This window comes from Vombatus ursinus, unplaced genomic scaffold (assembly GCF_900497805.2).
Source record: "Vombatus ursinus unplaced genomic scaffold, bare-nosed wombat genome assembly UNPS02009573.1, whole genome shotgun sequence".
Classification (NCBI taxonomy): domain Eukaryota; kingdom Metazoa; phylum Chordata; class Mammalia; order Diprotodontia; family Vombatidae; genus Vombatus; species Vombatus ursinus.
In genome coordinates this window covers 24,822,621-24,840,097 of record NW_020949351.1, presented here as the reverse complement: position 1 = coordinate 24,840,097, position 17,477 = coordinate 24,822,621, and positions in this window count along the sequence as shown.

Genomic DNA, 17,477 nt, shown 5'->3' with positions numbered 1-17,477 from the left:
GTGGACTACTTCCCTCTAAGATTTTATGATTCCATGACTGTTACTCACCTTTGCATTCCTAAAAATACCTAGCATATGTAAGTGCTTCGTAAATGTTTATTGTTGCCTACTTTGATACTTTAATGGATCCATGATCTATTATATGACTAATCCTTCCAGTGCTGCTGAAGGCAACCACTTTCTCATTCTTTGGGATCTTGTCTATGTTTTCCTGTGGATCCTTCACAAAGGGCTATCTAATGTGGGAAGACCTTCCTCTGGAGCTTTTGACATTTCAGGGGTAACAGGGGAGAACAGACTATTTACTGTGTTATTCCTCTATCTTGCTACATGACTGATCCAACTCCTTTTCTGGGCATTGGAACAACCTTCTGAAACACTTCTAGGCAAATCTTTATTTCTAACTCTTGGACCATCACTTGTCTCGCTATTGACCTTGCAAGCCTTTGAACAGTTTTCAGGTACAAGAATTACTTGCTTTTTGGCCATATTACTTGCTTTGACCTTGGAAGACTCTTAGTACTAAAATAAATAAATAGTGTATGAATGACTAAATAAATAAATGGAGCCTTTGTTTCAGGGAGAAATGCAGCATGCAGTTTCTCAAATGCAATCCAACCTGCCCAACTCTTCCTATTTAATTCTGGGTCCAGTTAATTTTCCATTTGCATTTATTTAACATTTAATAAGCATTTGGCAAAGTGCCTCACTACTTACTCCACACCAAGCACTGTGCTAGTGGAGAAAAAGACAAAAATGAAACAGTGCCTACCCTCAAGGACCTTACATTCTATTGAAAGCAGTTTCTGTCTAATATTTACATTTTTCTGGACCAGCTCTATGGGTTATCCACCCAACTGCATACCACAGTCTGTGCAAACTACTATTCATCTTCTTGGCTTTTGTTGGGTGGATTGTTAAGCTGAACTCTTTCGAGTAATTATGAATCTCATTTTGGGAAATTCTGCAATATTCCAGGTTGTGATGCCACTGTGGGCTGTCATATTAGTGACACTGGGAAGGTATGAGTTAAACTCCCATATTCCAACAATTCAAGCTAGGATTATTGTAAACCGGGAAGTCATGGTGCAAACCTGGGGCAGTTAGGGTCAATTTTACCCCCATGTGGATGGATTAGGATTTAGTTTGAACTCTTTGGGAAAGAGAAGTATGAAAGTAGTTTTTTGAAATTTTGTAGGGAGTTCTTGAGACTCTAAGAAATCACTTTGTTTCCTGTTTCTTAAGTTTCTTGCTGGGGGGAGGGGTGGTGCATGTTAATTTGTTTTTAATCCTCTGTACTGCTTTTAAACCACCTCGAGAATTGCTTCTATCTGAGGATATTGGAAAATGATAATAATAAAAGCACTGCATGTTCAAACCTTCTAGCTCTGAGTGGTTCATTGTACCACATGCATGAGAGCAGCACCGACAGATATAATCAGCACCTCATCATTTGTGGACAGGAACATCTGGATGACCTTACTATCTATAGGTACTCCCTCACTGATTTGAATTGTGTGTGATAGTGGGAAATGTATTTGGACAGCATTTATCTCCTGGGTTAACATCTGACTTGATATTGATAACTAGAGGGCCATCAAACAAAGTTATTTCTGTTGTGTCTTTCAAGGAATCCTGTATGATTTTGACATATATTTTGAGGATGCCTTTTTGGATGAGAGTTTTTAAAATGATGTTTTGCTCTAATGAGTCAAATGCTTTTTTGTTGTTGTTGATATTGTCTCTGTGTGTATGATAGATGTCATATAGATATGTGTATATATGTGCATGCATGTATACATGTGTATATGTATGTATACATGCGTGTATATATACATATATATGGAGAGAGAGAGAGAGAGAGAGAGAGAGAGAGAGAGAGAGAGAGATTGAGAGAGATATTCAAGTTGAATTAGAGTGCATCTCACTGCAGGTCGTAGGAATTCTAAATCTCTGGTTTCCTGGCTAAATTGCCCTTTGGGGGTTTTATCCATACACTAGGGTATGTGTCTTGGATCGAAAAAGGCAGTCCAGGAAAGGATAAAGAGGTATGGTGGAAAGATTTGGATTTGTATCCCAGCTATGCTATACTTATCTTTTTGACCTTTAGCAATTCATTTTACCTTTCTTGGCCTCAATTTCCTCCTCCTATCTTCAGTATAACAAGGGCTTGGACTAGATGAAATTATTAATGTCATTTCCAGCTCTAAATTCAATGATCCTATAATAGTTATTTGGAAAAAAAGTAACCCAATTACTGTGCATCAGAGAGAAAAGAAGGAGCTATTCATCTGGCCTTCAGGTCTCATATATTTGTGTTTTGCCATTAAAATAATACTTATTACATATATTCCTGTCCTTATACCTCCATGTCAATATTTTCCATTGCAAAATGGAAGCTTCTTAAGCTAATGAAGTACATCTTTTCTCAAAGCACTAGCTTAGCAGCTGCAATCCATGGATATTGAATAAATATTAACTTTTTGCTCAACATGATGAGTTCTGTTCCCAACTGTTTGACCAGGTGGTTTAAATAAAGTTGGCACCAAAGAGGCACTTATGCTCTGACATCTAATTCTTTAACCAACCAATCACCCATTTAATCAATAAGTACTTACTGACCACCTCCTATGTATCTCATATGTGGAAAGTCTAATCTAAGGATTGACAGCAGGACAGATCATCTAAGTTGTTACAATAGTGAATTACTACCATCCCTAGTAAAGCCCAGGGTTGTCTTCTCAAAGAAAATATTCATCATCTGATGCCTCTAATGCTTTATTATCTATATCATTGTGACAAGCCATTTTTAACCTTACTAAGTCTCAGTTTTCTCATCCGTACAATGAAAAGTTGGATTAGATGTCCTCTAAAGTCCCCACCAATCCCTCCCAACTCTAGATATCTTTAATCTTATGATTGTGTTATATAAAAATGAGAGAGAAAATCTCCCTCAGTTTTACTCCTGAGTTGTGGAGTGGTTTGATTTTTTTTTTCATTTGGTCTAAGAAATGGAACTAACTTCCTTACTTCTTGCCTTTGCTTAGTTAGTATAGAGCTAGGTGTTTTACACTAGTTCCAGTTAGACTAGAAAAGAGATGTAGAATTCAGAACATGTATGCTTTCGCATGAAAAAATGATTTGGAATCAACATTAAATAGCCTGGAGAATTTCCTTAGTAAGATTCATTGATGAGAAGAGTTATTCTTTTTTTTTTTTTTGTGAGGCAATGGGGTGAAGTGACTTGCCTAAGTCTTGACATAAGTGTCAAGTTTCTGAGGTCACACTTGATCTCAGGTCTTCCTGAATCCAGAGCTGGTGCTCTATCCACTGCACCATCTAGCTGCACCCAGACAAGTTATTCTTGATTTTGTATTTGCAAACACTTTTCCTTTTGAAAATGTTTTGTTTTTATTTTTCTCCTTCGTCTTGTTTTGTTTTTGTCTTTGCTTCTCCTTGCCTAGTACACTGGGGTATATAGCAGGTATTCAATAAATGGTTGTTTTCTTGGAATGCATTATTTTCTTCTAAGACATCAACCAAAAATGGCTTCACTTACATGGTTATTTTTACTTCCCAATAGCCAATAGAAAATCTAGCATTTCTGACCATTTGTATCCCTTGGGATGTGAAAGAGGTATTTCATCTTCTTAAACATCATGTAAATTCTATATTATTTGCTGGGGAAGTTTCTGCAATTGAAATAATGATTGCTAATATAATTGAGTGAGAACATTTTGTTTTCCTGGTAGGCTGAGGTCCCATGCAACCTTGTACATTTAAATGAAATGATTACCAGCAATCACTCACTTGAAATTCCTCCAAGAGTTTGTGTGAATAGTGTGGGAATACGTGGGAACAAAGACAAAAATACACATTTTGTTCTGTTTCAATGGTTCTACTTCTGTTTGAATTGTGAAGCTGCAGAATTGGGAACAATCATTTTGTTCTAATTTTCTGAGTTTGGTTAAATAAAATAATTTAGCTGGGTCAGAGATATTGGAATTTACTTGTGTGAACTGTGGCTATATGCTATGTGAATTGTGCTTGGAAATGACTTGTGAAATCTTCATGTGATATAAAGCCAAACCAAAAAAGCAGCAAAGAAGTCTTCCTTAGGATTTTTTAGGTCATAGTTTTTGGAGACTAAGAAATCTATGGTGGGACATACAACGTTGGTCATGGACCATACATCTGCCAATTTATAAGATCTCAGCAATTGATTTTTTAAATTAGAATTTTATAGACATTTTTTGTTTCTGTGTCACCTTAATTTCCAAATATATCCCATCTCCACTTCTCGGAGAATTATCATTTATAGCTATAACAAAGAGGGGAAAGGAGGGGGGAGGGGAAAGATTCAGTAAAACAAACCAATTCAACAACCTGGTCTGACAGCACAGTATATACAATGTTTCATAGACCCAGTTTCCCAACTCTGCAAAGAAGAGAGAAAAGTTCGTCAATTATTTTTAAAATAGTTTTCATTTATAGAATAGATATTCAAGTCTAATTTGTATGTGTATTTGTAAAATGTGTTATTTAATTGGCTTAGATTAGTTTTTTATGATGACAAATCATTTATAGTTATTATTTAACTACATCTTTTTTACATATAAAATTAGTGATTGAAAGGGTTCATACTTTTCTTGAACATCCTAAGTTTTTTTTTTCTTCTAAATACTAAAAGATGTAACCTTTAGTATAAACATATCCTTTATTTTGGTCATGAGGTTTCTTTTTTCCATCCATTCTCTAAAACCTCTCTCCCTACCCTCCTCTCCCCTTCCTGAAAAAAATGTCTATTTAGCTTCTCACAGGTACATGAGGCTACTAGTTCAATTACTGGAGTTTGGGGAGGGGAAGATGAAAGGACAGGAAATGGTTGTCATGGCCCCAAAGGAAATATTTGTAGGAAAAGGAGCACAACAGCAAATAAAGTGCTAATTAATGTCCAATTCCAGCCTTGATAAACAGACCACAGTAGTAGGGAAAACCAAGCTTTGTGATGTGTTTTAGGAACAGCCTTTGTCCAAGGCAGCAGTAGCAGCATATGATGAGAAGTCTTATTTTCCTTCATTTAAAGGTTATCTCCTGAATGTGTTTGTTTCAACTCTTGAATATGTTTCATAATTTGTTTTCAGGGTGATTTCCTCAGCAGGGAATTTTGAACTTTCTCCTGCATTGGGGGAGAGCTATTTGTCCTCTGGGGGTAACAGGCTTTCATTGCTTCAAATTCTCACCAGGCTCCAGGCTAACTAGAAGCATATTTTTGTATTTGGAGCTGGGGGGGGGGGGTTGGGAGGGGGGACAGGAAGCAATGAAGGAAGGGTGCACGTGTTCATTGTTGATAGAGGAATGAATATTTTCCCTCAATCCAGTGTAAAGTTCCAGTGGGCTTGGATTTTTGGTTATGAGATGATTTATTTGAGAAACAACTGAGAGATGAGCTGTCCTTTTTTCCTTTAATACCACTTAGTCATTTAAACAACCCCTAAACCACCATTTAAAACCACCTAGTGGTTGGGGATGGGAGTGTCAGACTAAAGTAGAGTTGGTTATAGAATCCAATTTTTTTTTCAGAATAGCAAATCCTATATAATTTCTTGGATGAGGCTTTCTAATTTTATTTAATATATCCCTATATTTGTATTCATGTATCCCCAAGTATTTATATATTTAAGGTGTGTATATATATATATATACACACAAATATACATGTGTATATATAATTATATAAAATGTATATATGCACTAACATGCATAAATGCATGTATACATATATGTATATACAGAGAGAGAGAGAGAGAGAGAGAGAGAGAGAGAGAGAGAGAGAGAGAAATATATAAAGGTAAAGGTTTATAAGATTTAGAGCTGGACAGGATCTTAAAAATCAATTAGTCCAACCCTATAATTTTACATACGAGGAAACTGAGGACTGCAGAGGTACAATGACTTGCCCAGGATCCCGCAGGTAGTCTTCCAGAACCTGAATTTGAACCCAGGTTGCCTGACTTCAGATGAACATCCAAGAGAGGAAGGGTAAAGTGATATGTTTGCTTGTAGGGCTTCTATCATTCAGTCTCAGTTTCTCTTAGGGCTACAGACTACATAGGATTTTAATGTAAAATCTTGTTCCTTTCTATGAGTATATCTAGAGAGAAAAGGAGTAAAATCTTGGCTGGTAGGATAGAAGAGGAGGTAAATCTTTTCTTTAAACTGCTGAAACCTTTGCTTCCATGGAAGAATACAGGACCAATCACAGCTGAGGTTTTGCACGACCTAGTAGTTGGTTCACGTATCTGGCTAAACGTATTGTTAAAAGAAGAAAATGAAAAGCCTCGGTTAACAAAGGAATGTCATGATGATCAATTATTTCTGGTGTTTAGTGTCTGAGAATCCTATCTTAAGGTAAAATGTTTTTTTGCTGATGAGTGAATGCCAGAAATAATAATCTGACAGTAAGTCTTTGTGAATCTGACCAAATGAAAGCCTAAAAAAAAAAAAAAAGAATTTATGGAGGTCAGATTGCATGTTGTTTCATGAGTGCTCTGCTTTTAGAATGAATCTAAATGACTGAAATATTATTCATTATACCTGTAATCATACTAGGAGTATAATAGGTACTAAGCACACACACACACACACACACACACACAACTAGTAAAATGCCATCAGAAATATGGCTTCAGCCAACAAAAAACAAGACCTTCAGAGAGAGAGAGTGATGAAAACTTGAATGTAGCCTGTTATATGTTGGGTCAAAAGGGTTCTGACATGCTGTCGACCATTAATACTCAGCACATGGTGAAAGGCATAAATATTTGGTATTATGTAGAAATGCAAGCTTTGAGATTGAATGCTTTAGCATTTTGTGAGGAATTTTTAGTAATTCCAGTACTGCAGAAAGCTTTGGAGTATGTAGAAAATGTATTCCCAGTATCATAAGAAGAGTACTGTGTGAGCAAATAGAATTTCTGAGATGTTCATAGAATTTCTAGCCCAGAAAAAGAGACTGGTTTTCTTGAGAAATGATGCCATTTGGATATTTCAGAGGCATGTGAAGATCTTTATACTCTCACTGAATGGATCCTTGGCTCAAAAGCCTTGTCCCTCACTTTAACTTAATTGAAAGGCTGCTCCTTATATCAGCTATCACTCTTCACATCTCCAGATTGTCAGTGTAAATCCTAATTGGATGGCAATCATAGCTCTCTGGTTAATCTAAAATGGCACAGCAAAAATCATCTGCCATGCATACTCCTTTGACCTTGTTATTTCTGCATATCAGACTCAACTTCACATTGTTTCAAAACTTTCTAGCAATGTTCACCTCTCTCCTCACTCCAAAGACATTTAATTCCCAGCCAATCAAAGTCAATCTGAGGAATGTGTTCTCACTTTGGATAACATTTTTTTTCTCCATGAAGCCCTCCAGTTTTCTGAAACAACCCTCTTCCTCCTAACTATCAAATAATCTCATTTGAGGCATCTAGGTGGTGAAGTGGATAGAGGTCTGACTTACAGTCAGGAAGAACTGAGTTCAAATCCTGCTTCAGACATTTACTAGCTGTGTTACCCGCACAAGTAACTAAACTTCTCTTTGCTTTACCTTCCTTATCTGTAAAAATGGGGATAATAACACCTAACTCTAAGAGATACTATACAAATGTATAGTAGACCCATTTGACAAGGTTTAGTGACTTCCTGCAGTGGTGTTCTGCAGCATATAAATAGGAATGAAGGTGACTGGGGTGGTGGGAGCAGGGGGAAGAGTAACCCAGCGTTGCAATTTGGAAAGGCATGAGTACCAGATAGTAAGGAATTTAAAGGTAAAGGACAATCTAAAGTGGAACCGGTAGAATAGAAGGTTAAGACTGTGAAGGGAAGAAAGTGAGACCACTCTAAGTGATAATGTGAGGATAAAATGAAATAATTCTTGTAAAGAAATACCACTATTATTATTCTTATTTTTTGTTTTGATTAGGCAACGGGAATAAATGACTTGCCCAAGGTCACACAGCTAGTAAGTGTTATGTGTCTGAGGTTGGATTTGAACTTGGGTCCTCCTGACTCTAGGGCCAGTGCTCTATCCACTGCACCGCCTAGCTGCTCCATTCTTATCTTTTATCAGTCTACTTTTTAAGGTTCTATTTGTTGTGAGAAGTGCAATCAATCTGATTGTAATTGCTAAGAATTCCTTCCTTTGCACCATTATATTTTATGAAAAATTTCTTCTCTTTGATGTTTACATACAACCTAAATCACTTCAGATCAACCCTCTGAAGAAATTGCATTCCTGCTACCTTCTCCAGAATTGAATGAGTATTATTTAATACCACCCAATGCATTGGGCCAGGAAGGGGAGAACTATACTCCTTGCTCCTCATTGCCTTTTCTAGAACCTCTCTTAGCTGCCATAACAAAGCAATTTTTCCTTCAAGGTTCCTTACATCAATCTCTTCCACCCTATTAGGATACTCGTTGCTGTTATCTATCACCAGATAGGTCATTCTTCCTCCTTTTTCAAGTACCTGGTTTATAATCTTCTTCTTCAGCCCAACCCCTTCTTTCACAGGAGATAATCACATGTATGAATGCCAATACATAAAGTGATGCCTTCTCAAACACCCTGTCCTCCCTGCCTCTACCTCCTCAACTCCCAGGATCTATACCTTACCCCAATTTAGCCAGGGATTGCAATACTCTTGACCTCACCATTGGCCATAACTGTTTGACCTTCATGATCCAGAACTCTGAACTTTCACTTTCAGACCATGGTATCTTATCCTTTAATCTTTCCCCATTCCTTACTCCTCCTAAATCTGTTCTTTTCTGACCCTCCCATCTTTGTCAGTCCCATTAGTCCTGCTCTGGTCTCACTTTCTTCCCTTCACAGTCTTAACCTTCTATTCCACCAGTTCCACTTTAGATTGTCCTTTACCTTTAAATTCCTTACTATCTGGTACTCATGCCTTTCCAAATCACATCTCTGGGTTAGTCTTCCCCCTGTTCCCATCCCAGTCACCTTCATTCCTATTTATATGCTACAGAACAGGACTGTATGAAGTCACTAAACCTTGTCAAATGGGTCTACTATACATTTATTATGTAATCTCAACTGGGCCCTTATCATTGTATAATATCCTTTTACTCTTCCATTATTGACTCTTTATTACACTTCCTATAGTTTCTGTTGCAACTCTTCTTTCCTCAAGCCATTTAAATTACCTCTCCCTATCCCCATTCTTTTTTTAAAATTAAATTAATTTTTGTTACATTTTAAGTTCTGAACTGTCTCCCTCCCTCTCTCTGTACCCCACACTAGAGAAGGCCACCATTTAACACAGATTTATAAACACATGTAAAACTATACTATGTGTACTTCTATTTATCAGTTCTTCCTCTGTAGGTATAATAGAATCTTCCGTCATAGGTCTTTTATGGTTGATTTGAATATTTATAGTATTCAGAATAACTTGGTTGTTCACAATCATTCTTTAAACAATATTGTTGTTACTATATACTATATTCACTTGGTTTTGTTCACTTCACTTTTTGTTATTCTATGCAAGTCTTTCCACGTTTTTCTAAAATCAACTAGCTCATCATTTCTTACAGTGCAGTGGTATTCCATTACAATCATATACCACAACTTGTTTAGCCATTTCTTAATTGATGGGCATCCCCTCAATTTCCATTTCTTTGCTATACCCCCATCTTTCTTAAGAAAAAAATTCATACTTTACAGTGAGAAGAGAAGAAATCTGTCCTGATCTCCCTCTTCTCCCCAACTTGCCTCAAATCCTCTCAAAGTCTCAGTCTGCTGCCTCATTGTGATATGGAAGGGATGGTGGGCTCGTCCATACCAGTGGAATGTGAATTCCTGCAAGTTCTATCATGATCAAATACCTTTGAGTATGGTCATGGCAACAAATTGAGTTTGTTTTCCAATAACTAGTCAGCTAAGTACAAAGAAAGACTCATCACAAGTAGTCTGGCCACTTGATGATGATTTTTTTTTCAGGTGGGGAATAAGGCAGGGAGATGTGTGCTCACTAATGTTTATTTGCCATTGTCATGGAGAATATTCAATGCAGAGTCCAAGTTGAAGCTGTATTGTCTATAGATGGAGAGTTCCTTTAGATGTAGTTTTGGTGAAGTTTTGACTCAGTTCAATCATTTTAGAAAGCAATTTGAAATTATGCAAATAGAGGAACCCAAATGTCCATACCATTTGACCCAGAGATTCAATTACTTGGCTTGTACCCTAGGCTACCATTGTTAAGAAGAATGTCCCTGTATACACCAACATATTTATAGCTGATTTTTTTGTGATAGCAAAGAATTGAAAACAAAGTAGATTCCGTTGACTGAGGAATGGCTAGACAAATTGTGGTACATAAATATAATGGAATGTTACTGTGCTTTAAGAAAGGATGACTATGATGAATATGGAGAAGCATGGATAGATCTACATGAACTGAGGAAAAGAAAAGTAAGTAGAGTCTAGTAAACAATATACCCAATGACTACAGCAATCTAAACAGAAAACAACCATACACAAAAAATGGAATGTTATAACATGTTAAAGAATAAGCCTAGGTGCAGCTAGCTAGCACAGTGGCTAGAGCACTGGCCCTGGATTCAAAAGGGCCTAAGTTAAGATCCAGCCTCAGACACATAACATAGCTGTGTGATCCTGAGCAAGTACCTTCACCCTGTTGCCTAGACAAAAACAAAAACAAAAACAAAAAAAACCCCCCAAAAAATAATAAGCCTAGCTCTAAAGAAGACATAGTAAAAGACACTTCCACTCTACTCCTTTACAGAGTGGGGAAACACACAGGTATTACACATATTTTCAGACTTTTTTAAAGTATTAACTAGTTATGCTAACTTTTCTTGTTTCTTCTTTTTTGTATTTAAAAATACTATTTGTTCTACTTGAGATGACCCTCTGGGAGGAGGAGAGGAACTGGATACTGAGGGAAAACTATGGTGATATATAAAAAAGACATTAGTAAAACTTATTTAAAACTTAAGAGAAAAAGCATAATTCCAAAAAGAGTAACAACCCTACTTACTCTGCCCTTGTCAGACTGCACCTGGAGTATCTTGTTCAGTCCTAGGAAAAAAAAGTGACAAAATGGAGTGGGTCCAGAGAAGGGCAAGCAGGTTGGTGAGAGTTCTGAAAACCATGCCATACAATAATGGTTGAATGTATTGAATGTACTTAGCCTGAAGAAGAGAAAGAATAAGGGAAAATGTAAAAGTTGTCTTCGTGTATTGGATGGGCAGTAATGGAGAAGAGAGACTGGAATAATTAGAACTAGGAGCAAAAGGTAGAGACAGATTTCCTGCTAGACATAATGAAAAACAGTTACAGATGTCTGAATGCAAACGGACTGCTTTGGGATGGAGGTGTTCAGGTGGCAATTGGAGGATCACTTGTTTGAGGTGTCATGGACAATATTGCTGTTCATTTATGGATTAACCATGCTTGGGTCCTTCCCAGTTCAGAAAGTCATCGGTTTTAAGATTAAATCAGTTTGGTTAGAGTTGCTATGTGTATATATATATTTTTTAAAATTTTGATCCTTTCATCTCATATGACACTTACTTTGACCTTAGATTTAATCAGTTGATGACCTAACCAAATACAGTGAACTGCTTCTGAAATGACTTTTAGTCAAAAGACTTTAGTCAAATCTCTGGGATTTGTGCTGTGAAGTTTGGATTCAGTTACAGGGCCACACTTGAGGACCTAGAGGGACGCATGTGGCCTCGAGGCCGCAGGTTCTCCACCCCTAAATTGGACAATAGGCCACAAAGGCCCTGACAGGTGAATGGCTTCTGAGTGGTCTACACCTCTTTCAGCTTTCATTTTCTTGACTCCAAACTTTCTTTTTCTTATTTTTATTTTATTTTATTTTATTTTATTTTATTTTTTGCTAGGCAATGGGGTTAAGTGACTTGCCCAGGGTCACACAGCTAGTAAGTGTCTGAGGCTGGATTTGAACTCAGATCCTCCTGCCTCTGGGACTGGTGCTCTATCCACTGCACCACCTAGGTGCTCCAAACTTTCTTTTTCTTGAAAAAACATTGATGTCTTTTTGTTTTTATGTCATGTTATTTCTAAATATATCCTTTTACTTCTCATATGTAAGTGAGCCTTTTTTTTGGAAACGATTAAAACAAAAAAAGCAAAGCAAAACAAAAGAAACAACATGTCAACTTTACCCCATATCCATAGTTGCCCAACTCTTTGATGAAGGGAGGGAGGTATATTTTCTTAACTCTTCTTCAAAGTCAAGTTTGGTTATAACAATTATTAAATATTATTTTAACAGAATTTGAAAGTCTTATTTCAGCCTATTTCAGCACTGAAGTCACAGAATACTAGCTGTATGTTGGTTTGTAGGTTCTTGTCAAGTTCTTTGTAGAATTACTAGACTTTTCCATTGCCTGTGATGGATATGGGCACATAGGCTGCAATTATCTTCATGGGGACACTTTCTTTATATCTACTGTCAGCATTCCATGACAACAGGTGCCCCATAAAATGTTACTTCAGTGTGTAGATGAAAAGTATGACTTTAATTACAGAAAATTTTTTCTTATCAAGCATCATACTAAGCACTGGGAATATGAATACAAAAGCAAGACTGTCCCTGCCCTCAAAAAGTTTTCATTCTAGTAGAGGGGAGACAACATATATAAGGTAGTGGTGGCCAGAGAAGTGTGTGTTAGTTTGCAAAGTCACAGGTATAGTGGGTGGAGTTATAAAACAATCGACTGACATACCCTTTCTGGAATTAATAGTAGAATTGATTAAATTGTTTCTAAAATAATAGGGGGAAAAGTGTAGGGGTAGGTATTCATGGGTGGCAAGGTGGAAAGGAAGCAAATAGCTAGGTTTGGGAAGTTAGATGATCCATAGTCTAGGGTACGGGACTGACTAGATATAGTGGATTTTATTTTGTTTTGTTTTTGTTTTGTGTGTGTTTCTATTTAAATGACTTGCCCAGGGTCATGTAGCCAGTTGGGATCTTGAACTTAGGTCTTCCTGACCACAAGGTCAGCATTCTACTCACTGCGTCACCTAGATGGCTTGGACATATGCTTTTGTTCTGGTTGACTCCACAATTAAAGCAGCATGGCCCCAGCATGATGGTGCCAGAGCTAAGTACATTAAATCTCCCTGGACATGATCTCTAGAGGTCTACTATTTTAGAGGGAATCAGTAGAAGATTCCATGGCGAAGAGATGTTGAAAGTAGGTAATTGGATGGAATGTGAAGCATCAGCTAATATCTGGTTTTGACCAATATGTTTAATTTGCTAATTAATACCACTCCTTAGTCACCCTTCCCATTACCTTTATTTCTGATTCCCTGGATCATTTGAGATTTGTTATAGGAGGCTGGTAGAGATGCAAGGTGAAATAATGGTTAGAGGGCTGGTGCTAGAGACAGGAAGACTTGAATTCAATTTCTGTTTCTGATATGTCAAGCAATTCTTTAATACTCTAAGTTACAGAAGAATTGTTCTGGGTCAGCAGAAAAAAGTTCTCCAAACCAGTGAAATCATAATATATGTATGTGTATACACATAACACATATATACACATATACATATAAAACATACATACATACATACATACATACATATGTTACTAACTTTGAGGTTTGACTTAGGTATCTTTTATTTGCAATTTGCATTCATATTCTATACAAGCCTTCCAATACATTAATCAGTAATGCATTAGAGTAATCATGCTAGTTCTTTGACTTAAGCTGAAGAATCAACAATGTTACTTTATATCTTTTCCCCTCTTTTTAACTTGACAGTTATCTTCAGAAAAAAATATAAAGTTCAGTAAGAATAGTGATCTCTGTTCAGATTTTTTTTAATGACCTCTGTAACCAGGTCCCTAAAATTATATCAACAGTTGTGGTTCAGTCATTTTTCAGTCATGTCTGACTCTTTGTGATCCTATTTGGGGTTTTATTGGCAAAAATACTGAAGTGGTTTGCCATTTCCTTCTCCAGCTCATTTTACAGATGAGGAAACTGAGGCAGGCAGTGGTTAAATGACTTGCCCAGGGTCACACAGCTAGTAAATGTCTAAAGCCAGATTTTAACTGAGCAATATATACCTACTTCATGAACACTTTTCAGATGAGACTTAAGTGATTTACTTCTTCACTTCACAGTTAGTAGTTACAACCAGCCAATAGCCAAATGTATGAATGCATAATGAAGGTTGCTAGTCACGTAGATTATTTTTCTTCTGAAGTAGAATGCCCAATTCTAATTCATTTTCTAAGGAGAAATGTGGAATAGGAATGGATAGATGATCTTCGAAGAAATAAGACTATTCCTTGATTCAACTATTCCAGTCACCATTAGGTGACATAAATCTTGAGTAGAACCATAGAAAGACATAGAATGATTGTAACTAGGCACATAGAGTAAAGTAATAGCTGGGAGTTTTTACCTGTTTATTCCCTAGTCTTAAATAACACTACATTATCACTCTTAATGGATGCAATTTACTTTAATAATTCTCCTTAGGTTTATAGAGTACTTTGATTTAAAGAAGCAGAAAGAGCTGTGCACCTATACTTTTATCCTGACCACACACCTGTAAAGAAATGAAGAATCATGTGCTAGTATCTGAATTTTAGGTGAAGAAATAGAGGCTTAATCTACAAAAGCAACTTCTTTTAGCTACCCACTCACTCAAGGTCAATATATTTATTTCTTTTCTTTAAAAAACAAAACAAAACTTTTCCTGAATTATTGTAACTTGTAGAGAAAAGGTGCTACAAAGACCTCCAAAGACTTTATTCAATATTTTTTTTCATTCATAGGCTTTATTTAATAATTTGCAATACATAGTTTGCTTAGTGTCTCAGAATATTGCATGAAGACTTCATTATTGCTTACAAAATTCCTCAAAAGACAAATCTCGATAGTTTTCTCATGAATTGGTAACCTTTTTTCCTCATCAGTGAGATTGGTTTGACTCTTCGACATTGCTAGGATGGATTAAATCATGGCTACATTTAGGTTTTTAATATATTTGACGGTTTGAATGGTTTGGATATTTTTTATAATTTGATAGGCTGAATGAATAGGCTATGTTGGTATGGCAAGTCAAGTAGAAAAAGGGAGGCAGTTATCTGCATAATTCAGGTCTAAAAACTGACCTTTTCTAAATTGTCTTTGTTACAGGCAAAATCATGGTTGGCCTTAGATAACTTAAGAAAACTACTACATTCTTTCCTTAATATTATATGAAAGTGGCAATGTAGTATGGTAGAAAAAATGCTGGACTTAGAGTGAGGGAGAGTCTGGGGTTGTATCTTCCTCCTAACCCTCACAAGCTGTGTGAACACGGATGTGTTTGTTCCTTAATCGCTCTGAGCTTCAATTTCCTCATCTGGAAGAGGCACCCCCCCAGATTATCTTGAGGCTCAAATGAGATGGTGCATGTTAAATTGCTATATAAATGTTAACTATTATCAGCCCAGTTTCTTGAAACTGTCTGCAATGGCATGAAATGAAATGGAGACTTGATTAGTTGCCTTTTAATTTCATCAATGTAGAGGAGGTAAACTGAAGTATTCATTAAAAACAAACAAACAAAAAATCTCTATGGGATCTCAGCTTACATCTTCCCCAAAGTCAAATGTACTTTATTTCTCCCTCCCCACTTCTGCTTTGGTGATTTTTGTTTTGGATGCATCTTGCCAGTAGCTTGAATAACATGGGAACAAACTCAAGAACAATATATTTTATTGGCCAGCATCCTCTAAGAATGCTTATGTTTATCCAGCGTGTGGGAATTCCTCTCATCATAGTAATCAGAGGCATGTCCCATGGCCTGGGAAAGAAATTTTATCTCTTGCATGCTTTTCACTTCAATTTCATCAATGCATTTGACATCAGGAAATGAAGTTTATTGAACCTCAGTATTCATCCTTTGAAAAGCCACTCCCAGTGTCAAAGCAATAACTCAGACACAGACAATTTCTGAGAATCCCTCCACTAGAGCTGTGATTGTTCTGAAGGTGAAAATCTTAATCCACTTCACAGAGGTGATCAACAGACCTTTTTATCCCCCCCCTTTCCTCTGTATAATTAAAATAATGGTAAGAGGACAAAAAAGGAACATATAAAAGAGAGAAACAAGGATCTGAAGAGTTCTTGATTATAATCCTGACCTTACATTCTGTTTCACTAGGAAAAAAAGAAGGCACCCAGAGATGTGTTGCACATTTCATCAGCAGTCTCATCTTCAACAATACCTTCATTATAAGTAAAAACCTCTAACAGTTTGTAGGTTTCTAAGAGTCTATAAAATGAGAAACTGAAAATATATTTGCCAAAAAAGAACCCCACACCCAGCCTGTCAAAATGCAATTGAAATGAAGAATGATTAACCTAAGTCACTTATATCAGACATTACATCAATTTCTATAATTTTCTCCAGTCATGTTGGGTTATGTCAGCTCTTGTAGTATGTGAAAAGTATTATGAGTTGTAAAATTTTGCATTATAGAACCTTAGGATATAAAGTTGCCATTTTGAGGTAGACTAGCTCCTAATGATAAAAAAAACAAAACAAAAGGAAACATAATAAGAATAGCTAGCATTTATACAGTGCTATGTTGTTACTGTTCAGTTTTTTTCAGTCATGTCTGACCCTTCAATACCCAATCTGGGGTTTCCTTGGCAAAGATACTGAAGTGGTTTGACATTTCATTCTCCAGTGGATCCATTTTGGAAGGCAAACAGGGTTAAATGATTTGCTCTATCACAGAGGTAGGAGGTATCTGAAGCCAGATTTGAACTATGGTCTTCCTGACTTCAGACCCAGTGTTCTATCCACTAAGCTACCAGCTGCCTCTTATACAGTGCTATATAAGCTTGTAATTGGAGCAGCGAGGTGATCCAGTGGCTAGAGTGCCAGGCTTAGAGTCAGGAAGACCTGAGTTCAAATTCAATTTCAGATACTTACTAGTTGTGTGACCTTAGGCAAGTCACTTAACCTCTGCCTCAGTTTCCTCATCTGTAAAATGAGCTGGGGAAGGAAATGGTAAATCATTCCACTATCTTTGCCAAGAAAACCTCAAATGAGATCATGAAGAATTGAACACAACTAAAACTACTGAACAACAACAAGGTTTCCAAAATGCTGTATGTATATTGTCTCATTTGAGACTCACAATGACCATGTGAGGTAGGTGCTATCCCCATTTTATAATTCAGCACTCTTAACCACTATACCTCTTAGCTGCCTTTACTGTTATATACTTCAATAATACACTGTGAGGCCAAAATGAAGATTTACTTTCCCCAAGAGATATTCAGGCAAGGATCATGGGGATGATATAATATAAGTCTAACTTCATGTTGATCAACAAATGTACCTTAATTATTGGCACAAGTGATGTACTCTGCCCTT